Raw genomic sequence first — 26,211 nt, forward strand, 5'->3', positions numbered from 1 at the left:
TGATCCATAGAACCTTCACTCCAGGGACTCCTGTGTATTTGAAAAACCCTTAACTAATATTCAGCTGGCTCTCAAATCACTGATGAAATCAAAACTCAATACTGCATTTCAAAACTCAAACAGATGGGCGGGCTAAAAATGTGTGGCAGTTCTTATTAAATCTTGTCATTCAGAGTGAATATAAAAATGTTTTCCTAAATCAAAAGTGGTACTGAACAACCCCAACAGAAATTATTTGTAATTCTGAAAAACTAGTGTTGGTATAAGCCTTCTAGATAGTCATTCACAGTTAAGTCTTTGCACTCATTTAAACTACGTGTTCATTTGAGACTGAGTTTCACTCAAAATCCCACCTCCCCTTAAACATTTCAGGTATTTTATGGATTTATTTTATAAACAACTAGCACACTCATCATTGTGATAAATAAGCCACGTGTCCTACATAATGAAAAAGCAGAATCCTTCAAAGCTTTCTGATAAGGACTACAGATTACATTCAGTGCTCCATCAGCTTTGGCTTTATCTGAAATTTGGAATTAAAAGTGACAAAAACTTGGCCCGACTACACTGAGTTTAAGACATTCTGGGTCTAGCAGTTAATCCCTCTAAATAGTTCTGCTGGTTGGTACTTTGATAAAAGGAGGAAAATATTTTAACTTCTGCACTAACCTCAATACAAAAATATATTAATTTATTCTACTGCTATTACGTTATCCAGGGTGTTTTTTTCTATCAGGATCCTGCCCACCACCTACAGCCCCTGTTTGAGCTGCTCCCATGCTGATCTACAAGAAGTCATGCTGGTCCAGATGGTCAGGGCCTAAGGTGACCTTTGCAAATTCACTTAGCTTCTCTGTGCCTTGGTTTCCCCACCTGTGTTATGTAATGATAATAATGTTTGCTGCCCACTATAAAGCTGTATCACAAATGTGAAGTGTTGTATTATTTGCAACTGGGCAAAACATTTTAGGACAGTAGCAGCTTGAAAGTTATTAACTAGAGCTGTAAGAATGATGTTGTAGCCATGAATGTCCAGAAATTATGTGAGGAGCAAACATTTCTTAGGGTGATATCTTTTATTGGACTAAATGGACGCATCTACATAAGACGCTAAAAGCACAGTAGATTAATTATACTGTGCATTATCGTGTCATGGCAAAAGCTGTGCTAATGCACTAAAGTGCAGTAGAATTAGCCTACTACACATTAGCATCACCTAAAACACATGCGCCAGCACTACTGCGCAGCAGTGCCAATTATGGCGCATTAAGTCAATACCTGTTGTTATTACAGGAACTAAACAATGCACGGTAATAATGGTGCACTAATGCATGTGTAGATGTGCCCTCTATATAGGTGAAATAAAGTTAGATACGCTTTTTAATGCAAGATATTCTTCCTCAGATCTGATCATAAGGAGCCAGGCACACCATAGTAAAAAAACAGCAGTGGGGAGAGAGTGAGAGAAATTCCCTGGAGTAGCAGACAAATAATGAGCAGAAGAAAAGAAGCTGAATACTGGGAGATCAAGGCCTATCAAAAGGAAGGAGGATCATTCTCATCTTTCCTTTGAAGAAAGAATTCAGGAGTTAGATAAAATGTAATGTGCCATAACACTAGTATCAATGTTTAGTCCTTGGTGCTTAGGGTGCCTGTACATTTGCAGGGAGATGGCTCCAATGCACTGTAATTACAGTGCGTTGGAGCAGACTTGCTTAATTTAGCCTGCTGGAGCATGCTCCAGTCTGCCTCTGCATCTTGTGTATCAGCATCCCCACAATTCAAAATGGTGGTGGGGGCACTTTAGCTAAAGCTCATTGAACGAGCTTTAGTTAAAGCACCCCTACCACCGTTTTGAAGGGTGGAGATTCTGATACATGAGACCCTGTGGGTGCTTTAAATAAAGCAGCTCTCAGAACTGCTCTAATTAAAGCACCAGACCTCAGGTAAAGGGGAAAAAGGGCCAACCCCCCCTCCAGGGAGGGATCCGAGGGCCAGGGGAATCCCCCAGCTGCTCAGGAAGCCAGGGGATCTCCCTGCAGGCAGCTACTCCAACCTGCCTGCCAAGCTGCAGCACCACCAGCAGCAGAGCAGCTGGTAAGGACCACATGGGGGTCCCACTTGGTCTCCTACTTAGACAAGCACCTAGGGAGCCATGTGACCGGGTTTCACCCTACATTATGGTAATAGGTATGCACCACATCCCTAGGCTTCTGGATCTGGATGGATCTCCCCTCCTTGGTACCTTGGAGCCTCTACCCAGACAAAGGCTATGGTCCCAGCCTCCATGCAGACACAGCCCTTGACTCCAGGCTGCAGGGGCTGCCTGGCATGTCTGCTTGATACTGGGACCAGGGGCACAAGCACTGCCCCTTGTGGAATGTGCTTACTGGTGGAGACTTTGGCCAGGTGAGGGAGCTCCAGAAGGAGGTGGACAGGCTGCAAATCATCAGGGAACATGAGGCAGAGATTGATGCTTACTGCCAGGCCCTGCATCTGAAAAGGGATGCCATGGAGACTGGGCAGGTGAGTGGGCTCGAACAAGATGCCCCAACCGATAGTGGGTGGAAATTGGTCATGTCAGGCCTGAAGCCATGATGTACTTCAGTTGCTCCACCAATAATGAAGCCCTCACACCATCAACAGAAGACGCATCTGAGCCCGCTGCACTGAAGACAGGATGGGATCAAACGACCCCAGCAAGGAAACAATGAAGGGTGATAGTCATGGGAGACTCCCTGATGTGGGGCTTGGAAGGAGCCATCTGCCATTCAGACCCCTTTGCTCAAAAGGGCTGCTGCCTTCTAGGAGCCAGGATTAAAGATGTTATGATGAGGATCCCTAAACTGGTCTACTCTACTGACCACTACCACATGCTCCTTGTCCACATGGGCACCAATGACATGGTGAGAAGTTGCCTCAGGAGAATCATTAGAGACTACAAGACCATGGGGGTGAAGCTCAAGGAACCAGGAGTACAAGTGGTCTTCTCCTCAATCCTCCCAGCCAGAAGCCATGGCCACTAAAGAGAGGAATGCATCAAGGAAGTCAACCACAGGCTTAGGAGATGGTGTCACCAGGTGGGATTTTGATACCTCGACCTTGGTATACAGTTTAAATTCAGTGGTCTACATGCCAGGGATGGTATTCATCTCACAACCAGAGGAAAGAAGCTCTTCTCTATAAGAATTGCCAACTTACTGAGGAGGGCTTTAAACTAGGCACCTCTGGGGGCAGAGGAGAAGGTCCCTTTAACAGGGGGCCTTCTCGGGGCCGATTTCCCTATGGCCCACCCACCTGTTTTTGAGTTAACTGCCCACCTTCTTGCCCACCACATCTTGTTGTTAATTAATTAATTGATGTTAATTAAGAGGGAGGCTGCCCATTTCTTGCCCCAATGCCAGGGGGCACTATCTGCAGCTCTGTTCCTCCCCTACACTGCAGTCCAAGCCTCCCAGATGGCATCCAGCTGTTATCAATATCACCAGCCCTGCACTGGGCCCCAGAATCCTACTAGTTGAACCCCACTTAGATCCCTCTATTCAGGCAGCCTATTCTGCCTTCATTCCCAGCTGCATAGCTCCCTGAGCTGCTACCCCTTATGGGTGTGGTTTCCCTCCCACCCCGGGACCTTTGGCTCCACTTGCCCTGGCCCACCTCCAGGCCAGTCGGAACCCCAGGCCCTCAGCTTTTGGGCGTTCCTTGCGGTGGGCCCCTGGCCCTTTGACCCTTCCAGTCCTGGCCCCAGCTTGGACCAGTCAGGGGATGTCAAGATAGGTTGAGTCTATGGCCCAACTCTCTCTCTCTGGGGTCTACCTTCCAGGCCCTGCAAAAGGGGTAACCCACTCAGTTGTGGGGGCTAGGGATTAAGGCAGCCTGACCTGCCTTTCACCAGGGTGGTCACTGGCCTGGCATTTCTTGAGGGCTCCCGCATCACTGACAGCCCCACCAGGCCACCCACTCATAGAAAGCTGACTGCCAGCAGGGTGCAGTTTTAGGCCAGGACCAGGACCAAGACCAGGAGCCATCCCCTACATCTCCTCCCTTACCTCCAGAGGATACCAGCAGCCCTCCAACCAGGCGATGTTGTTGCCTGGCCTTCCAGCAGCAAAATGCCCTGTTTATATGGGCAGCCCTGAATCCAAAATGGCTGCCCTCATCAGGCACCTGCCAGCTGCTGTCTTCAGGCCCTTAAAGTGGCAGGCACCAACAGTGCCCTGCCACAGTCCCACTGCTGTACACAAATCCTCTAGCCACAATGACACACAAGAGGGTACTCAAGCAATGGGTAGCCAGATAAGTACTGGCACCTTAAGACACTGGCAGCATGACACAAAACCTGAGGCAATGGGGGAGAACTCAGGTGTCTTTACGGGAATGCCAGAAGCATGGGAAATAGATAGGAGGAACTGGCACTCCTTCTGGGAGGTAAAGCAAATCTGGATTTAATGCTGAAAGGGGAGGACAAAATAGGCAACCTGAGGATTGGTGGTACTCTGGACAACAGCAATCACAATCCAGTTAGGTTCACCATCCACCATAAGACTAGGAAATCAATCAGCAGTCCTAGATTTTAGAAAGGCAGACTTTGGCAAACTCAGGAGGCTAGTTGGAGAGGCCCTCTGAGACCAGCAACTGGACAATTTGGGAGTTCAGGAATGGTGCTTCCTTAAGGAGACAATTCTCACTGCCCCAAAACAGGCCATTCCCACATAGACAAAAAGCAGAAAAGGAGCTAAGAGACCTGCTTGGCTCAACAGGGATGTTACGGAACTGTGGAAAAAGAAAGAAGAAGAATACAAGCAATGGAAAAATGGTTCAGCAACCAGAGAGGAATACACCCATATCACCAGGCCCTACAGATGCGAGACATGAAAAGCCAAGGCAGGCATAGTGATAAAGCTGACAACTGGAATAAAGGACAACAAAAAGTCGTTCTATAGATATATATGGAGCAAGAAAAAAAATCAGACTCCACTATGGGACCCCTACTGAATATGCAGAGGCAGCCCACAGTCAATCCTTGTGAAAAGACAGAACTAAATACCTACTTCACATAAGTATTCCTTAAATCACATGGGCCTGACCATCGCCTGGTCACCTGACCAGAGAATATGAGGAAGACATCAGAATACATTTAATCAGTCCTGAACAGGTGAAGGATCTCCTACACCACTTGGATGTTTTCACGTCTGCTGGGCCAGATAACCTGCATCTGAGAGTCCTGAAAGAACTGGCTGAGTTTATAGCAGCACCACTGGCAAAATTGTGTGAAGAGTCGTGGAACTCAGGAGTGGTCCCTGACGATTGAAGGAGGGCCAATGTGATGCCCATCTTCAAAGAAGGGAAGAGGGATGACCCTGCAAACTACAGACCGGTCAGTCTGATTTCAGTCCTGGATAACATTTTGAAAAATGTGTTAAGGAGACCATCAATTACAAGCTGGTGTTAAGAAACAACCAGCCTGACTTTGTCAAGGGTAGCTCAGGCCTGACAAACCTGGTGTCCTTCTACGACCAGGTAACTAAACATCTCAACGAGGGACACAAGGTTGATGTCATTTACTTAGACTTCAGTAAAGCCTTTGATTCTGTTTCCCATGGGATTCTCTCAACCAAACTGGGGGGTACTGGGCTGAACCAATCTACAGTGAAGTGGGTGGACAACTGGCTTAGAGGCAGATCTCAGAGATTTGTAATGGATGGACTGGCCACATCCTGGAGGGCCATCTCCAGTGGTGTCCCCCAAGGATCAGTGTTTGGACCTGTGCTCTTTAAGATATTTATTAATGACTTTGATGATGGGGTGGAAAGCTCAGTGATTAAGCTTGCAGATGATACCATGCTGTGGGAAAACATGGGCACATCAGAGGATAGGGCAAAGATCCAGGATGACCTTGACAGACTGGATTTATGGGCTGAACAGAATCAGATGAGATTTAACAGGGACAAATTCAGGGTTCTTCAGCTGGGTAGGAAGAACCATCACCACCACTACAAAATGGGGATGGGGGAGGGTCCACTGGCTGGCACAGCATCTGAATGGGACCTGGGGGTCACGATAGACCAGAAGATGAACATGAGCCAGCAGTGCAATGTGGTTGCCAGCAAGACAAATAGAACTCTGGTATCCATCAGCTGATGTGTTTCCAGTAGATCCAGGGAGATGCTCCTCCCTCTCTATTCAATGTTGGTGAGGCCACAGCTGGGATACTGTGTCCAGTTCCGGGTACTGCACGTCAAAAAGGATGTGGATAAGCTTGAGAGGGTACAAAGAAGGGCCACCCATATGATTAGAGGCATGGAGGATAGGCCTGATGAGGAAAGACTCCAGGAACTAGGCCTATTCAGTCTGAGTAAGAGAAGGCTGAGAGGTGACTTGACAGTCACCTACAAGTACGCCGGGGTGACCATCAAGATCTAGGGGAGCAACTCTTCAGGAAGGCACCTCAAGGGAGGATGAGGACCAATGGGCATAAGATAATATAAGGTAAATTCAGGCTGGACATAAGAAAAATCTTTTTCTCTGAAGGGGTTACCAGAATCTGGAATACACTCTGAGCAGAAGTGGTGCAGTCAACATCTTTGGAGGTGTTCAAGATGAGACTGGAACAAGCACCTTCTTGAAGTGGGTGGACAACTGGCTTAGAGGCAGATCTCAGAGATTTGTAATCGATGGACTGGCCACATCCTGGAGGGCCATCTCCAGTGGTGTCCCCAAAGGATCAGTGTTTGGACCTGTGCTCTTTAAGATATTTATTAATGACTTTGATGATGGGGTGGAAAGCTCAATGATTAAGCTTGTCTGAGTCCAATAACTTCCTGCCCATGGCAGGGGACTGGACTTGATCTTGCAAGTCCTTCCTGGTGTTATGATTCTATGATTCACCCACTTCTCCCCCATCCCCAGAGCATGTGTAAAAATGCCTTTAGTGTCCAGCCAGTTTATGCATTTTTGTTCCCAAGGCATTAGGTAGATCTCTCTTGAGCAAGAGGATAATGAGGTCAGAGAGATAGTGATTGTTGTGTGAGAAATGTGCTCCTAATGGTATGTGTCTCCATTCTCTATATTTTTGTCTGAGAGTTCATTCTGGCACATAGTTGCTATTTAATTTCACCCATATAGCTTCTGTGAAAGCACTTGGTACATTGGATCAGATATATGATACTTGGGGAAGGGCATGGATAGGAACCGTAGGTTCTGCATTTTTTTTCTTTTATGAGGAGCATTAACAGCAGTAGCAGTGGAGGTGTGCTGACAGGTGAAGCATTTCTTGCCAAAGCAAAGCCATGTCCTACTTGATGTCTGTTGAGCAGTGGAGAGGTTGCTTTTGACAATGAGGTGGGCAAGCTTGGGGGACTGTTTGAAAACCAGGAGTGGAGGGGCTGGGACTATTTCTCTCAAGGTCTGATCTTTGTCAAATATTGGTTGTAGCTGTTTATCCAAAGCTGTACATTTAAAAAGAAACATGGAAGAAAAAGAGACCTACATGTGACATGTTGGTTATATTAATGCATTACCTGAAGGGACACACAGATTGCAGAAATGGGAATAGCATAGGGACCCTAGGGTAGACTAACTAGGAGAACAGAATAGAAAGCATTCTAAATCACTTCTATTCTTCTTCTTCATTGCAACATTTTGCTCTTCTGTAGTACCTCCCACCTACATATCTCAAAGCACACAGTAAATATGAATTAGTAAAGCAGCACAAAATCGCTGTAATATGTACAGGAATGCTTATCGGTAACCTGCATAGTACCTTCATGTGAACTAGGGCTGTCCAGCTGGTGGCCCACAGGGAATGTGAGGGGTTAACTCACAACCCCCAGGCTCCCAGTCTTGGCACTGCTCCCCTCATCACTCTCCTGCTGCTGCCAACAGGCTCCCCCTCCTCCTCCAGTTTCTGCTACCTTCCCCCACAGGGAAGCTGTGGCTGACTCAGGTAGCTCAGAGGGAACTGGAGAGCACAGCAGGGTGGGGACAAAGGCAGGGATGGCCTGCTGCATGAGGGTGAAGCCTGCTATGTGCAACCTGGGGTGTGAGCAGTCCCCTGTTGCTCAGAAGTTGGACAGCCTTGATGTAAACCAACAGGCTTTAATACTCACCAGACATCAGTTTGATTTAGTGTCATATTGGCAGTGAAGTCTCAAGAGGATGTTAAGAAATCTGGGACTTTCCATTGTCCAGCTCTTGCAAGAATGAAGAAAATCCTTCAGCGACAGACTATCTGGGAAGGACAAAGAAGCAGCATATACATTGGTTTGAGAAAAAGACATTGGTCCTTAGAAGACAATGGGTCCTGTTTGCAGCCCTGTCAAGGACAATCTGTGGACTCTGAACCTTACACTCTTTTTGTACATTTGGCCTTATGATCATGAATTCACATGTATGTCTCTCTCGCTGTGTATGGAGAAACAATGCCCAGTAAAACACAGTCCTAGCCACAGTTGAGGCACCTATATCAGAAAATCTCATGCAATTTAGCATTTATTTTTGTAACACTTCCACTGACAGACTCACTGCCTACCCTGAGACAATTTACCCTGCTTATCCAAGTAAATTCTGTAATGGTGTCTAAAGCTGTAGTAAAATGCATGATCAATTTAAATCCATTAAACCACAGAATGATTCATTGTTTAAAGATATCATTATTGGACCTATACAGTCTTTCTGCCTTTTATGCTTCAGTGATTGCATTATTCTCTTGAACCTGACCTAGTTTGGGATGGAAAGCTTAGCTGAGTGATAACAGGGATAGAATTGCCACATACATATTTTCTGGGCTAATCAATACACTATTGAAGGCAGAAACACATTCCACTGCCAAAACAGCTAATGGATCATGACACTGAAGCATCAACATGACTAGGTTCTGATTCATCCACTTCTAGCATGAAGAAACCCCACGGACTTCACTTGGGCTGTATGTAGGCAAAGGACTCAACCATAGGGTCTGTGACCATAGGTTCTGTGACCATGAAATGATGGCTGAAGTGACATCACCCTGAAAATGGAAGTGCACTTTTCCTTATGGTAAATAATTAGAATTGACATGCTGGGTCAACATTTGTGGAGTTCATCAGTATTTATAAGGTATTTTGACAGGCAAAATCTTCAACTGAAGTATTTCATGGCTATAGGCAAATGTCCTTTTCCAAGGCTTGGCTTGTTTGTTTGAACCGAGATCAGGGTTTTCTTCAGCGCTGACCTCTTTATAGTACTGCTCATATAAGGGGTCACGTTGGCAGGGGTCCTCAAGCTACACAGGGTTCCTTGTGAATAACAATCAGTTAATTTCCATAATAGCTCTAGCAAGGCCTAATTAATTTCCTGGGATTTCACCAGACTCGGGCTATCATTAGAAACACTGATGTAGCAGGAGTTCAAAAGGTGAGAGAGTGCTAATCGAAATGCTGCTGTGGCTGTGCACAGAGAGTTGTCAGGGAGCACACATACATCTGCTATATGAATGAAAGTCCTGTCCCCCTAGGCAGAACTGGCTAAACTACAATCTTGGCAAATAAGCTCCATTATAACAAAAAGGGAGGAGGATGGGAGGAAAAGATATCTTTGGCCAGAATGATGTTTCTCAGTTGCAAGACTAAAATATAATTTTAAAATTCAATACTCAGCTGAGCACAGCTCAATGTGCAATTAATGTGACTGAACAAACTCCACCACAATTTGAGCCAGAGTAAACTAATTCTGATGTCATTGTCTACACGTGTCTGAAAGGACTATCTGATGGTACTGTAAATAAGTCTATACCAGCCCCCAGCCCAATTGCTGTACATGTGTAGATGGTGACACTTTACTGAACAATAAATTAGTCTACTGCTCAGTAAAGCACATGTGTAGACGTGCACAGCTTATGGGGAAGGAGCATCAATAATAGAAAAGCAGCTCTCTCAACCCACACCGGTTTCCTGGAAGGATGGAAAGCAATGTACTATGTGGGAAATGATCCTAGTCTAGATCCAGCTAAACTCACAGTAAAGCATTAATTACCTTAATGAATTGTGACCAAAGCCTATTTATAAAACCAAATTGTTTGATTAAAGAAACATGTATCAAATGAATGTACTCCAATAATCTAAGAGGATGGTTAGTAACAGATTCACCTTTTTTCTCATTTGGTGATCATTTTGAATTTTTCCCCTCAGTCATTTAAACAGTTCTCTTCCATTTAGTTGCCACTGGTCCCAATTACCACCAACCTGCATGTTGTGTGATATATGTCCCACATTCAGATAACTGTTGCTGTGTTTAACTGTAGTGTGTTCAGATACTTGATGCCCTCTCATATTCAAAGCTGATGAATTAACCTTCTCTACCACACAATCACATGACAAGAAAAACATAGGATTGGCCTCTTTTGTTGCCTCCAGAGGGTAAAACATTTGAGCTTCAGATTTTCAGGCTTTTTCTGCAGTTCAGAAATAATAAAAAGTGATTGCTATAAACAACTGAAAAACTGAGATTCCAGTTTCGCTAGTCAGGGCTTTCATAGGAGGATCAGCTATCTCAAGAATTGCCAAAAAATCCCTAGAGCAGGCAACGTGGCTTTTCCCAGCACTCCTGCATGTCAGACAGGAAAGTTTCATGGATGTTTACAGCTGGAGAATGGATTATTTAGGGAAAGGGCAATTTTACTAGTTCCTCTCCCCTGGATACCACAGGAGGGGCAAGAAAAAAACAAAAAAACCACAAAAATCCACCCACCCAATGCATAACCCTGCAGTCCTCCTGCATGTTTACAGCTCACTGATTTCAATGGTGTGTTTTGCCTGAAAAAGGATTTCAGGAAGAGGCCTGAAACAAATCAACATCTAATTACAACAATTAAGGGCATAGGTGCCCTTAGCACTTTACAAGCAGTAACTTCCTACCAGGAAGCAGTGTTGCTGCATCAGTGCAGTGAAGTTATAAAGGCAGCATGCACTGAACCAATATTCTGACCTTAAGCCTCAGTGACATCAGTGCCAAGGCGTAATGTTGTATATGTCCCCATTTTATGATGACATGCTTTTTCAGCTGAGACTTAATTGTTCTGCAGGCACATGGGACTCAAGACAGACCTGTGGATAACCTCCTGAGTGACACTTCAGTTACCACCCTATCCAGAACTATAAGTCTCCTACTCTGTCCCAATTGCCTCCTCTCTTGTTTTTATGCAGCTTAATAGGTTGCATAAAAACATTTATGGGCTGCTCATAGCCCATTAGCTGAGCATCCCCAAGCTGTGCTATATTATAGTGGAGGAAATGATGGGACTCACTCAATTCTGACCTGCTTAAGATGTAACTCTTCTTTCCTTCCCATTTCCAAAATCTATGCAATTCTTCTATCTTATGTGCTTATATGCAACTCTTTCCCCCCCCCGCCCCAACCCCATATACCAGGGGCAGGCAAAATATGGCCCGCGGGCCAGATCCAGCATGCCAAGCACTCTGATCCAGCCCATGGGGGCCCCCAACAGATTGTGACCCACCTAGCCCTTCCACCCATGAGGATTGGAGCAAGGTGCCCACATGCACATGCAGCCCCAAAAACATACCCTATTGCCTTGCTCCCACCCTCATGGGCAGAAGCACCTGGCCAGCCAGTGTGCCACTTCTGTGTAGGGATGCTGCTGCCACAGCCCCTGAAACCTGCTCACTTCTCTGATGTCCTGTTGGCTCCAGGCAGCAGGTAGGGAAGCAGCGAGGGCAAGGCAGCACCTGGGAGGGAGCCCAGAAGGCTGGGGCTGGTGTCAGCACAGAGCCCGCACCCAGGGGGGTAGGGGAAAATGGCAGTGCAGAGCTGGGATGGGCAGCATGTGGGTGTGAGGGAGAGTGGGGGGTGTGGGGACCCTCCACATGCCCCCCATTGCACTCAGCCCCAGCAGGTGGTGGCAGCAGCAGCAGGTGGGGCACTCAGGGTGCAGGTGCCCAGCAGGACGCAGCTCTGGCCAGCACTGCACATTGCAGCTAGGGGGGCAGCTTCCACGCAGCAGCCTGTATCTCCGGCGCTCCCTGCCACTCACACCCTGCCCCTGCACTCGCACAGCAGGGGGGGAAGCCCCACACTCTGGAGCCAGGTGCCTTCCCTGCCGGGACTGTACAGCATCGGAGAGAAGCTTCAGGCTCTGGAGCTAGCTGCCTTCCCTGCCTTGCAGGGGAAGGTGCCTGGGGCTTCCTTCCCTTGCAGCACAGCCCCAGTGGGGAAAGCAATGGGCTCCAGCACCTGAAACTTCTCTCTGGGGCTGTACAGCCCCAGCAGGGAAGGCGCCTGGCTCCAGCATGTGTGGCTTCCCTCCCTGCTGTGCTAGTGCAGGGGCTGTGCATGAGGGGCAGGGAGTGCCGGCAATACAGGCAGATGTGCAGAGGCTACGACCCTCGCTGTGATGTATAGTGCTGCCTGGAGCCGTGCCCTACCGGGTGCCTGTTCCCTGAGTACCCCATCTGCTGCTGTGCCATGGGGGAAGTGCAGGAGTCCCCACACCTCCCCAACCTCCTTCACACCCACACCCTGCTCCCACAACCCCCCCACATATATACAACCTCCAACATACACTATGTCCCCCACACACAGCCACACCCCCTCACAAACTCTCCACATCCACATCCACATCCTACCACACCCCCATTTCCCACCACACACCCCCTATATATCCCCATACACACATGTACACACCCCATACACACATACACCACATGCACATACCACATGCACCCACCCTACCGTACACACCCTCCCCCCACAATATACAAAACTAAGAATTTATCTTTGAGTTATTATGCAATTACCTCTCTATACACCACACAGACATAAATCATGACAAAATATTTTTGTAATAAAATTAAAATATGTTCTAGAAGGTGTTTGACTTTTAGTGTATGATTTGTTTTTTTTCTGGTACTAAGATGGCAACTCCCCCTCCCAAAAGGAGCATTTCCAGGGGGCAAGGGGAAGGACTTCTGGTGGCAAAGATAAGGATTAGGGGTAGGACTTCTAATCTCAACATGGCAACAAGGGGGTGGGGCAACTGTCAAGGGGCGGGGCTACCCATGCAGCCCTCAACAGCTCACAAAAACTCATTAAGCGGCCCTCCACCCAAAATAATTGCCAATCCCTGCCATATACACACCCCAAAACAGTTCTTTGAATGAACAACAAACTGTCTAAAACCTAAATGTGCAAGAAATAGAGTGGATACAATCAGAGAAAGAAACAATTTGGTTTCAGGTTTCCAAATGTTAGTATATGGGAAAAGGGAAATAGTTTAAAATTTCATAAAAGAAAAAGGAAAAGGATCATAATGCTGTAATTTCAACAGCAATGATCAGGCTAGGTGGCACGTCAGTAGCTGGATCAGACAAATCCTTGAGCAAGTTTGAATTGTTACCATCTACTCAAAACTGTGAAACTACCTGCACTCGCAGCTAAACTGCCTTTTTCAGGATATTTTTGAAATGCCAGGTAAGTGTGTTATTAATTCCAATTTTGTTGAACCGCAGTGGCACCTAGTGGCCAGAGAGTTTGTTTTCTCAATGCATGTTCCCAAGCTCAGGATAGGGGGAGCTAGCGCAACAGAACTCCTCAACAGAGGCTCACAAAAATGCTTCTGGTTGCGTTGTAAATAAAAAGGAACTGAGACAAGTACTCCCAGCACTGTTCTTTCAAATGCCCAAGTCATTTCTCATGCTTATGCCACTGTGGTTTATTTTTGATGGCACTGATAAAGTGCTGAATAATTGATACATGGCTAGTGGAATTTTTTGGTATAAATAAAATCTTTCCATTTTTAAATATGAGTGGTGCAACATCTAAGAGTTTAACAGCATGCAGTGTGTAGGCACATGGGCTAAGGGTGCTGGTCTCCTCAGCTGTTCTTTTGCAGAGACACGAAATTATAAAAGGCTGCACTCTTCTAGCTTGAATTTCTAAGCGTGGATGCAGAGCTAATCTTGGCTATGATCAGGAAGAGATGACTAGTTAGTAAGGCAGCTGCTGACATTGACCAAATCATTCTTCTATGCTCCAGATAAGCATTAGTTAAGGCAATTTGGAGTGGCTGAAATCTTTAATCTTCATCATTGTTCAAGATGTGACTTCTCTTTTACAGGTCAAATTTCAGCTAATTAAGTACTAATTCACATGCACAGTATCTAGTTCTGCAGACTGCAGTTAAAGATCATGACCAGACAAAGAGCCTACATCAGATTCTTTGCCCACCAATGGCTCCCCAAGTCATGCAAAGGGTCTATAATGCAATATTTTCAGCCTCAGGACCTGATCGAGCCAATGGAACTTTTAGATCTAATCCAGAGCCAGGGACCTTCAGTGGCATTTGACAGTGGGGAGCTCCACTCCCATTGCAGCTAAGCAGTGAGGAGCTTAGCCCATGCCACGGCCAGACGCTTTCTTTGTGCTGGCTCATGAATGCCAGCCTGCTGGCTCTGGCTTCACTGGTGTCAGTCCACCTCAGACCCGAGCTGGGTCATTCTGCAAAAATGTTGCAGACCACAGCTGCAGAGTGCTGTTGTTCCTCATGTTCTAGCTTGGTCCAGTGTTCTCCATGTATGAGCGCTCTGTCCTGGTGCTGTCTGCGCTGCTGCTGTAACGAGCGTGTGATCTTTTGCAGATCTCAGATACTACACACACAAGAAAAATGATCACAGAGGCTGGTTCATTGGAAAAGCCTGACCTGGTTTACTGCCTATAAATCACCCAATCACTAACATGCTTCTCAAGAGGTCTACAAGATGTTAGTTCTGAGTGCTTCTGGGCATAACTCACAGTTCCCTAAACCTAAAGCAGATTCCAAAGATTTCCAGTCCTTCTCTTATACATGGATCAAGCAATTCTCTTTACATTTGGCATTTACATAACAAACATCAACACCTCTAGCAACTTCCCCTAAGCCACAGGCCATTATCAGGTGTGCTTTTCTTTATCATCAACTTTAACACTTTGCTTTCACAGGCATCTTGGAGGTGTCAAGTGAGCCTTTGGTGAGGCCTGCTTATAGTAAGTGCTCTTAGCAAAGCCTACATATGCATTGATCAGTGCCTATATTAATCAATACTTCAGGAGGCCTACAAAGAGTTTCCCAGTAGCAAGGGAACTTCCTGGCTGGCGTAAATCTAATGTACAGTACTGCTGCTTTTAGCCAACTTTCTAGGACAGGAAAGCATACATTATGCCAGCCTCCCTCACTAACTTCCTAACTCTGCAATAAAATACTAGAACAGTGGTTTTCAAACTTTTTTTTTTCACAGACCACTTGAAAATTGCTGAGGGTCTCGGTGGACCACTTAAACTTTTTTTTGTTCTACAAATAAAAGTACACAACGCATATTTTAATATCGGTAGTCTTACAAGTATAGATATTCTCGATTGTTCCGTAACCTTTCTGTGGACCACCTGAATGGAGCTCGTGGACCAGTGGTGGTCCACGGACCACAGTTTGAGAACCTCTGTATTAGAAGATTAGATTTATCACTTTAGTTTATCAAAGATAAAGCCAATATTAAACAAGGTGAAGAAATTCAAAACCAGAGCACACAACCAGTCCTTTAAGGCCTTCTTTCAACAAAAGTTTAAACCAGAAGCAAGCATCTTCAGTAACTCTCAGTAAAAAAGTTTTTCCTGCTTTAATCTGTGCTAACACATGGATGCTGGCTTTCAGTTCTATATTCTCCACAATTTTGCTTTCCACTGAAATTAAAGCAACACCCACAAACCAAGACTAAGCCATTATAGAATCCACATATCTCTTTATAAGCTTTTGAAGAACTGCATTTTCTTGTGACAGATACAGGCAAGGGTGATGGAATCCTGAATGAAAAAGATATATTTAGAAAGAAGGTTGACAAAAGCTTATTCTTGCACAGGAATTTCATTGTAGTTTTTGGGCACGTTTTCCAGGCCTCAGCCATCTGCCAAGAGCTTGAAATTTTGTTACAAAAATCTAGGACCTGTATGCAGAGGATGTCTTGTTGCTGGGCTGTCCATCTTGTAGTGCTTTGCTTAAAACACTGAATAACTGTTGCAATTCTCTGTGGGGCATGCTTGATATTTTAGATAAACCATACAAAATGTTGGTGGTCCTCACATTTTAAAAAGGTTTCAAGTGACAGCATGGCATTGCCCAAACCATAACAGGAAAGACTGACTTGACGTATCTTTTCTGGATTAGCTCATAAATCATCTCTGGCCTTGAAATCAAACTTTCTCATCTGGGCTTGTACTTTAAAGATGCTTTTCAATTTTCAGCTCAGCATCAATCAGGACACTTGCAAATCTCTTGTCAGCATGTGAGTTAACAAAGAAATCCTTTAAGGCTTTTAGCTGATGCATGCTTTGCTTGACATGTAATTCAATTTCTTCCAGCATTTTATTTGCAATGCTGACATTATAAAGTATATCATGCCAAATACCACACTACTCATGAATTTATAGTTGCAGGTTTTGTGAGCCAGCAATCTGACACTGCTTTGAGTTTTCATTCTGGCAGGTCCCTTCATATTTGAATTATTAGTAACTAAAATCAAAGTACTGCAGATTTCTGGGACTTGGTAACCAAAACACACAGATTGCACCAAAACAATTCAGCTCCCCCACCATAAGATTTTACTTGAAGGTTTTGGTTACATATTTGCACATCACATTTCAAAGCTATCGCAAGTCTGGTGTGGTGAGTAGAACTACAGTACTTAAAGATTAAAAATACCATGGCTTCAGCGCAACAATACATGACATCACCTAGTTACAAAATTCAAAGTATGTTGCATGAGACAAAAATATGGTTTTGTTAAAAGGTCCCAAACTCTTGTCTGAACTTTACTGTTCCTGTCTTTCACATTTGCTCCACTGTCATAGCCATGACCTCACACATCAAGGGAGATTCTCATTTTGCTTCTTCAAAGAGACCCTCTGTCATCCAGCATTAGTGAAAATACATCGAGTGCAAAAAATCTAGAAAAATGTTCTTAAATGGCAACACTGCCTTTCCTGGCATTCATTCCTTCTTCTTGAGAAACAAATCTTGATCGTTGTCATCTACTCTTGCTAACTAATGCCTTACGTGTAGACAAGCATACTAAAATAACACTTAGCAACTTTCAGGGCAGAAATAAAATTTCCATCCTGAATGTGTTCCCAAGAATTTGAATTTCCCGCCCCCCGCCCCCCCCCCCCCCCCAGGTAATGTTGATAAAATGGTAGCAATTTGGAGTTGTTCTTTCATTAGGTTTTTCCAATAAATTCTATAAATTGCAAATATTATTTCCTGCTGTGAGATCCACTGAACTTAGTAAGGAAATGCTTTCCATCCTATGTAGCCTGATTGAGTCAAGAAGCTTTTCCAAAGCTGCCTGCTTTCAGATAATTAATGTTTCACTCTTTCTCCCTTTTTTTTAATCAGTCCTATGATCTTGCTTCAGTTTGATTTCTAAGTCTCTCCACATGACTGTTTTTACAATCTACTGATTTCTCATGTTTTGTTAAGATACTTGATATATTTTTCCAGGCTTGAACACATTTTCTGGCTAAAATAAAATGTCTGGAGTTAAACAACTTAACAGGAAAAGCAACAAACAAATCAGCTGAAGTGGAATAGACAAGTCAATGTTGCTTTACATATTCTCCATTTGAAAAATGGAAGACTGAAAATTTACCCTATTATCAAAAGGTAAATCTTGACCATTTATTTGCATGGGTTCAGTTTTGCAAACAAAAAGGAAATTCTGTCATTGATTTGGCAGGATAGTTCATCCATGCTCAGTGGTTTCTTCCCTGTAGATTCCTCCATACCCTTTAAATATTATGATTGCAGTGAATAGTTATTGATCAAAGGCATCTATCTCCACATCCACAGATGGTGCTGCCTCCTTGGTGACAGCATTTTCTTCTTCTTTTATTCCTTCATACCCCCTAGAAGTGGCAAAACCTTCTTAATGGAGAAAGTTACCTACATGAGTAGGAATAGAGATAATTCAGTTGGAAGAACTTTCTCCACTAGAAGATTCTGATGCAGGAGTTGGAAACAAAACATGGTTTATCTCAGAAATATTAGGAAGCATGGCTTTGCTGTGCATTGCTAGCTTTTCTTTTAGCTTTTGCTAAGTAATAGTCTTCTCCAAAACAGAAGGAAGACCACTAGCTATCTACACATGTACTTAAATACCAACTAATCTTGGAACTTCTGAATCACTAAGTATGAACCTACTCATTCAAACAGAAAGCACCATCTCTCATCTGCTGCTGGCCAACATCAAGGTCTACAGTGCCAATTCTAACAGGAAACAATTACTGCTGCTAATTTATAAACATTTCGCATTTGCTTTCTCCCTTGGGTGAGTGACCACCAACTTGGCTCCCTCTTAAAGCTTCCAGCCTCCCAACTTCAACCAGATTATTATTGTTGTTGTTGTTGCTTGTTCCTGCAAGAACGATAGTCAGAGCACCTTTCCACTTCATTGACTCCACCTGAAATGGCCATTTGAAGCCATTTTCACCTAGGCACAACTATGAACAACTACGAACAACCTGTTCTTATTTAACACAAGGTTAAAATCAATCTCCAGCCATAATGAAGAGAGGTTACACCGAGCTACCTTTTTGCCAAAAAATTATTAGGACAAAATTAACTTAGTACATGCATTTCAAATTACACTGCAGCAAAAAAGCAGCCCATGAATATGATCTAATCAGTTGCAATGGATACAATATATTTAACTGGAAAAGATACCATGTAGTATCATAAAGAAACAGTGGATGTCACAAGATAAGACAACAAAGAAAGAACAAAGAAAAGAAAAGAAAAAATACAGAAAGCTATAGAAAGAAAGAAATATAGAAAGCCATTTCTATTTAATTTTACTGCTGTTTTTAGAATACTCTGACGTACTATGGTATAGGTAAAATGTTGCTTTTAATATATATGATATAATGGCTTTATATCAAAGTCCACATTTATAGCTTGCAAAAGGTTAAAAAATGATGGCCATCAAAAAAGAACAATTTATCAGAGTGTTTTATTAGCCGTGTACTAAAAATATCTGTCAGTAATTTATATCCTACAACTCTATTCCTAAATGTACATTTACTATAGCTTGAGTCCCTTATACAAATAACAAAATCTTGCTAGCTCATGCAGCCCACTAAAACTATCAATCTCCAAACTCTCAACCCACTTAAACCATACTTTCCTCAAGTGCCAAGGTTAATAGATAAACCTGGCAGCATACTGCTGAAGGTCAACAGACTCATGTTCTTTTGGGCCAACAGGGAACTTAAGTCTCCTGTCTCATTATCTGGATTGGTGTGTGTGCATGAACTTTCCTGACATGGCTTTCTATCATGTGCAGTGTGGCTCTAGGGAGATGTATTGCCCCTGTTTGCTCTTTTAATGTTACAGCTTATCTCTATGTAAGACTATCTGGATGCATTTACCATAGGCTTTAAAACCAATGAGGTAACGCTCCTTTTTTCTCACATTTAGTGATGGTATCTGTACTGTATTCCCTGTATAGTTTAAACAAAGTCCCTAGCCTCATTCTTAAAGATATGCAGCAGATAGAACACCAGTACCAGAGTACACTAGCAAACAGAACTCACATTTGCCTTTTGGGGGCAGGGGGGGTGCAAATCTTAGATCAGGTTCTGCCATTTTTAAATCAATCTGTGTGTGCCGAACTTCTGTCCTGTTACAAGTACAGACCAGTTTTGTGTGCCAAACTTCTGTTCTCTTCCAGGTATAGACTGGTTTCTGATCACTGATACCAGTAAAAGTGCAATGTCTATGCCTGGCCATTGAGAATACTCTCCCTAAAGAGAACAGCCTGAGCTCTAGCCCAGTCCTCAGCAGTGATATTTCTAAATCCACATTATGTGCAAGGGAAGACACTGGATACAAATGTGTATTCCATTTGCTTTGCTTATCGAAAACACTCAACCCTATTCACAACTGTATGAAACATCTGCAATAAAGGCCAAATTCTGCAACACACTTGGTTTATCATTGCTTGAAGCCTCCTAGATGCTTATTTCAGACTCAAAGCAGGTTTGAGAAAAAAGTGCAAATGAACCTTGGTCCAGTTTTCAGCAGAAATAAGACAAAACTGGAATCTGGAATAGGGTTGGTGAGCAGGGAGAATATTTAGAATTGTTACACCTCAGCTCTGTATTCTTGGGCAACCCTGGCACAGGATGCAGTCTGTCTGACTCACAAAGGACTCCCCCCCACCCCCTCCCTCCCCTCCTCTACATAAACAAAACTGATTAAGATGCAGTGAGAGACGCACCTAAAACTCTCCAGATAAGGGTGATAAGAGTGAAACAACTGCCCTAGGTCTCATTTACATCCGAGATGGAACCAGATGTCCATTCATTTACATGAGAGATGGAAAACAGAAAGCCTGAAGCAGAGACTGCAGTGAATTCTGGGACCAGAGAAGCAGGAGAGCGCTGCATGATGGGGAATCTGTGCTTCCAATGTTAATTAACCCATGTTCACACACACCCAGCTCAGCATTTATCAGACCAGTTCTAATCTGGATTTGCTAAGGACTTCCCCCCCAGACACACACACACAGATCTAAGTTTAATAGGCATCTCGGGCCGTACATTCCCCGGTCCCAGTATGGGAGGCCTATTTAAACTTGATTGACTAAAACTCGGTTGCCGGGTTAGGGAATGCTGAGGCAAGAGACCGAGTCAGAGGGGGTATGGGCAACATTTCAACAATGGTTAAGGGTTCATCACAGCATCCAGCCTGCTGGAGCCCTAATCCCAGGTGTTGTCGTATCTTTCCCGAGACGACTGGTGGGAGTCCTCTCCACAAAAGGTTATGAGCACCCCAATAATTGCTTTAAGTCTGTTAAAAGACTATAGTAAAATCTGGAAAAGTCATGCTAAGCTGAGGCTTGTTCACAACAAGTAAAAATCCAAAATCCTGATACTGCAAGCTATCTATTGTTCCTGAAGAAACCATGAGATATCCCATCAGGATATCTGCCATCCATAGGAATCTCAAGCTGGCTCCCAAGTATTTGGGTTACTCCCTAATCTTAAGTGTTTCCTGATTATCAATCAGTTTCCTGAGATGGTCCAAACCAGATAACCCCTTGTCAATAGAAAAGACAATGATTTACACTACTGAGGGTGCTTCAAAGCAGCTGAACTGAGGGTATAAAAATCTGTAAGTGTGTGTGCTTAAAAAGAAGGAGAAAGAGAAAGAAGAAGAAGAAGCAGGAGGAAGGAGAAAGAAAGAAGAAGAAGAAAACTCCTGTGCTGACACCATCCCCTGTCGTTCTTGGGACGCTGGAAGAACAGATCGTCTCTCTCTTCAAGGATTGTGCTACGGACTGTGCCTGTCAGCTTTGCAGCCTGGGTACCGTGGACTCGGTGAGATTCCCAGCATTCTCTCTCTTCTTTCTAGGCATAAACTTCTGAACCTGAACTGTATCAGTTAAGCTTGAGCTAAGTTTCCCCAAATACTTAGTGAAACCAGGGTAGTATTGTCATTGTTTGTGTTTGTTTTTCTTTTGCATGTCTAGTACTATTATACATTTCATATGCTTAGCAATAAATAACTTTTATAGGCAAACTGGAAGTAATTGGGTATATTTTTCCTTCTCTGCTTCTTTTTCCTCCTGTGCTCTGCAGCAACGCTTCTTTTACCTATGCTAAAGATCCTGTGAAGCCTAAATTATTGTGGGGTCTGCTCATCAAGAGGCCAAAGATTGGGACGTGCTGAGTTTGAAACACATAAGGGGATCAGCTTGTACAGGCTGATTGACCCAGTTTGACTCAGACGTGACCTTATGAACTGAATGCTGGCCCATGAGGGTGTCAGCTGGACACCCAGCCGGATTCAGAGGGATTCTGTTTACCTGTGTGCTTGTGTCTGACTGCATTTTATTGTTGCTCTTATGAACTGATTCTTGGCATATGAGGGTGTCAGCCTGTCCATGCTGATCAGCCCGGCCAGATCAGGCGTGTCATGTTAATTTGTGTGTGTTTGTGTGTATGACTGATTTGGTGACTGGAGGAACCCAGTCCCATTGAGATTGAGTCCTGCAAGATAGCTCCACTGGGGGTGAGGGCTTGCAGAAGGGAGAAATACAGCTCCATATAGTAACACAAGCAGTACATTGACAGAATCACCAAGACCCTAGAAACTATCCCTAATAAATGAGCACACCCCAAAGTAATGGGCAAATTTGGTAACAGAATATTATTAGAGTCTACAAGACTGGTTTCCGTATGATTTTACTGGAGCAGGCTCTTCTCACTCAGGCACCTTCAAGTATTGTCTAGCTTCAGGGTTTTTTAAAAGTATTACAAAATTCAAAGTGACGTGTACAGGTTTCCCTCGCTTTATGCAGGTTCTATATGAGCTAATACATTCTTATGCGATAACCCTTTTTATACCAAAAATTTGTTATATGCAAAGTAAAATCTGATCACTCTTACGTGATCAGTGTGGTGGAAGCCCACACTCAGCTGCTTTGTGCAGTGCATTGTGGGAGTGACATGCACCAAAATATAGTCTCCTGTGTGGATCTGTGTTCCTTGCTCGTTGTCTGCAACATGTGTTTCCATGGGTGCCATCCCCATTATGATAGTGCCCTGTGCTTGTGTGTACTGTCTGCTGTTGGTGAGTACCAAACTTGTCTTGTAAAAGTGGTAGAAATGGGCCTGGGGGTCAGTACAGTTGAGATCTTGGAATGTACACCTATTTGTTACATTGTAAAGTGGGTTTCCTTTATGTGAATTTGAGTTATGCGCCGTTTTCCAGGAACACATGTACAGCATAAAGCAAGGAAAACCTGTAGGAATAATGATATTTCAGTTGGAAAAGTTTTCTCCACTAGAAGATTCTGATGCGGGAGTTGAAAACAAAACATGGTTAATCTCAGAAATATTAGGAAGCATGGCTTTGCTGTGCATTGCTAGCTTTTCTTTCAGCTTTTTTTTAAGTAATAATCATTTCCAAAACAGAAGGAAGACCACTAGCCTGGGAACTTCTGAATCACTAAGTATGAACCTACTCATCCAAATACAAAGCACCAACATCAAGTTCTACAGTGCCAATTCTAACAGGAAACAGTAGTTTATCCTTCTTTCCATGAGGGATAAGCGAACATACATCACCTTTCATTTACCAGGAGGTAAAAGATTGAGTATGGTCAGTTACCATGGAGGGGGTGACATGCTCTATTTCCCTTCCCTTGTCTTCCTTGCAGTAACTTGTTCATGTGGCCATACTGTAAGATCTGACTCATATAAGTACCTCTGATGAAACAAAGACTCTAGAAGTAGAACAAAATTATAAAATATTTGAGAAAGCATCGGGAAATGTAGAGAGGCATTTTTCTTCAGTTGTAGCATACCATAAAGTTCTCCAGAAACTCAGGTTCACAATTTAGCATTTCTGATGCAAGTCATTTACAGTAAATAAAGTAGAAGCATGAAGATAAATCAGCATGAGGGGTTCAAGCAAATCTGGGTCTAAAGGAAAAGGCATCTTCGATATCTAGGGGACAGTGGAGAGCCAGTCCAAAGGGCTACGAGAGAGAGAGAGAGAGAGAGAGAGAGACTTTTCATAATTATAACTGTAAGAATGCATGCAAGTATTTATTCAGGTTTCCAAACAATGGCATCTATTATCCAAACAACCCTAACTTCCCAAAGCTGAACTGTTTGGATAAACTGGGGCCTGAGTCCAAAATATTTCTGCCACTGTTTCTATAAAACCAAAGCCTAAAACACAAGACTTCACATTCCTTTCTCATTTTGTCCCTTTGATGCTAGTATTCCTCCACATGTGTTCCTTGAGACATACTTTCTTGGTTCTTACACTGGGCATTTGTTCCAAGTAGCTGTCTCAAGTGTTTGGGCTGAACGCAGTGCTGCTACCGCCATGCCCTTAATTACTACCTCCTTTTCCTCAGATACATGAATTGAGGCATGATCTCTGCAAATGTGACTTAACCTGCAGTTTTCCTGCTTGCTTGGGCACTGCAAATAAAAACTAATTGCATTTGTAATTAACTGAGGACCAGCAATATAACCTGCCTTTTGGCCCGTGACGGGTAAAAGTTCAATTGAACAGTAAGGTAAATAAGTATTAAGGTGAGCCAGATCCAGACACAAGTCAGCCATAAAGGAAAGCCAGAAGTAGGTAAGAAATAAACTTTAACCACACAACCAAGGAAATGGAACAGTAAATGAAAACTTGTTTGCTGAAAATCAAGTATTAGAAGAAGCAACAATTCATACATACATGTATATATATATGCAAAAAATTCATATATATATATTTGAAATATAAATATATATAAGCAAATTATATATAATACATAATGTTTTGTCATATATATATTTAGAAGGAGCAACTATATATGTATATATAGATAACTATATATAGATATATACAGTTGCTTCTTCTAAATATATAGACGAAAATCTCATATGTTTCATCATAATATTATGTATTATATATAATTTGCTTATATATTATACATACTATATATAATATGCAGAATACTATATCATATTTTATTATTGCATATATTTATTGCTACACATACATGGAACCACTTAAAACACGCTAATGCTGCCAGGTTAATACCCCATAATTCTCATCAGTTATAATTACATCTGTAGATCATAGTGGATGAGAAGGCTACTTCATATTTAAAAGTTAAATTAGTTCCACTCCTGTTAATACTGGACTTCCACTAAAAGCTCATGGTCATTTTCCATATTAATTTCATTTATAAATTAATTCCTTCTCCTTTTCTAAAGCATGACATCACCAGTGAATTATGCAGATCATCCCAAGTCTGTGACAGTAAAATCTTTAGACAGTAACGTGGGCTGACTTCCCATCACCAGCCCTAACTAGTGTAGGGGATCAGAACTGAAGCACTGAATCTCGCTAACCTCATCACCATAAGCCAACTTCCTACAGCCCAAAACACACCAAATGGATCCAGGCCATGCCATAACAAGGCACGCAAAACCTGCCAACAATATCTCCAGTATGGAGATATCTTCACAATACAGTACCAAACCTGAGGGAAAATACATGGAGACACCAAGCAACAACTGTATACCAGAATGAGTGCACACCAAAATCTATCAAAGACAACAACAGAACATCACCTGTCTCCAATCTCTCAGGCCTGATTCTCAAAGGGAATTTACAGTCCACTTTTCAAACTGCTTCTTTACCATTCCTTCCATCCAGGAACAGCACACACACCAGCTGCAGGTGCTTCCTCAGCCTGACAAAGGGTTTTACAACCTGAAAGCTGGCATCCGAGGCAACAAAGCTGAGCTCATCTGGAGCCTCACAAGTCCACTGCAACCAGCAAGCCTCAGGCCTGTCAAAGACATGATGGGTCTGGCCTTTCCCCAGCCAAGACTATGTGTGTGCATGTGGTAGCTGGAGGTTATGACATCTCCTACCCACCTTTCACCAGGGGGATCCTCGGTCCTGGCATTTCCTGGGGCTGCCGCTCCACCAGCAGTACCGCCAGGCCTCCTGACCCTGGCAGAGTGCAGTTTTAGTTGTCATGCCCAAGACCTGGGGCCTCTTCCTTCCCCATAGCCCCAGCCCATACCTCCAAGTTCATCCTGGCATGGGAGCTCAGCAGGGACATGTTCTTCCCCTGCTGTCAAGTGATGCAGTGAGTGCTCTCTCCAGCTTTGAGAGTGGGGCATTAAATGGTTTTTAAAAAATGAAAAAAGAAAATAGCTGTGGACAGAGTGAGGAGGGTGACATTCACTCTGTCTGCACCTGGAGCTTGGGGAACCCCAGCAGCAGGAGGTTCACCTTCAGGAACACCAGCTGCTCCACCAAACCAGGATCCAAGGAGCTGCGGTAGGGTGTCACTACATCACCAACCACGCTGAACACCCTCTCAGTTGGAACACTGGTCGGTAGGGCTGTGCAAAGTTTTGGTCCCTGATTCAATTTGGTGGAGATTCAGCCTGATTGGGTGGCTGAATCTCTTAATCTGAATCGAATCAGAGGACCCTTTAATCTCTCCAAATTGGATCAGGACCCTCCGAATCAATTTGGAGAGATTCAGAAAGATTTGGCAATTCAGACATAGACACAGCTTTAAATGTTTTTTCTACATACCTCTAGGTAGCAGGCGGCTCGTGAATGCTGTGATGCTGGGGCGCATGGAGCATCCCACAGGA

The sequence above is a fragment of the Alligator mississippiensis genome, chromosome 3, assembly GCF_030867095.1.
Source record: "Alligator mississippiensis isolate rAllMis1 chromosome 3, rAllMis1, whole genome shotgun sequence".
Taxonomy (NCBI): domain Eukaryota; kingdom Metazoa; phylum Chordata; order Crocodylia; family Alligatoridae; genus Alligator; species Alligator mississippiensis.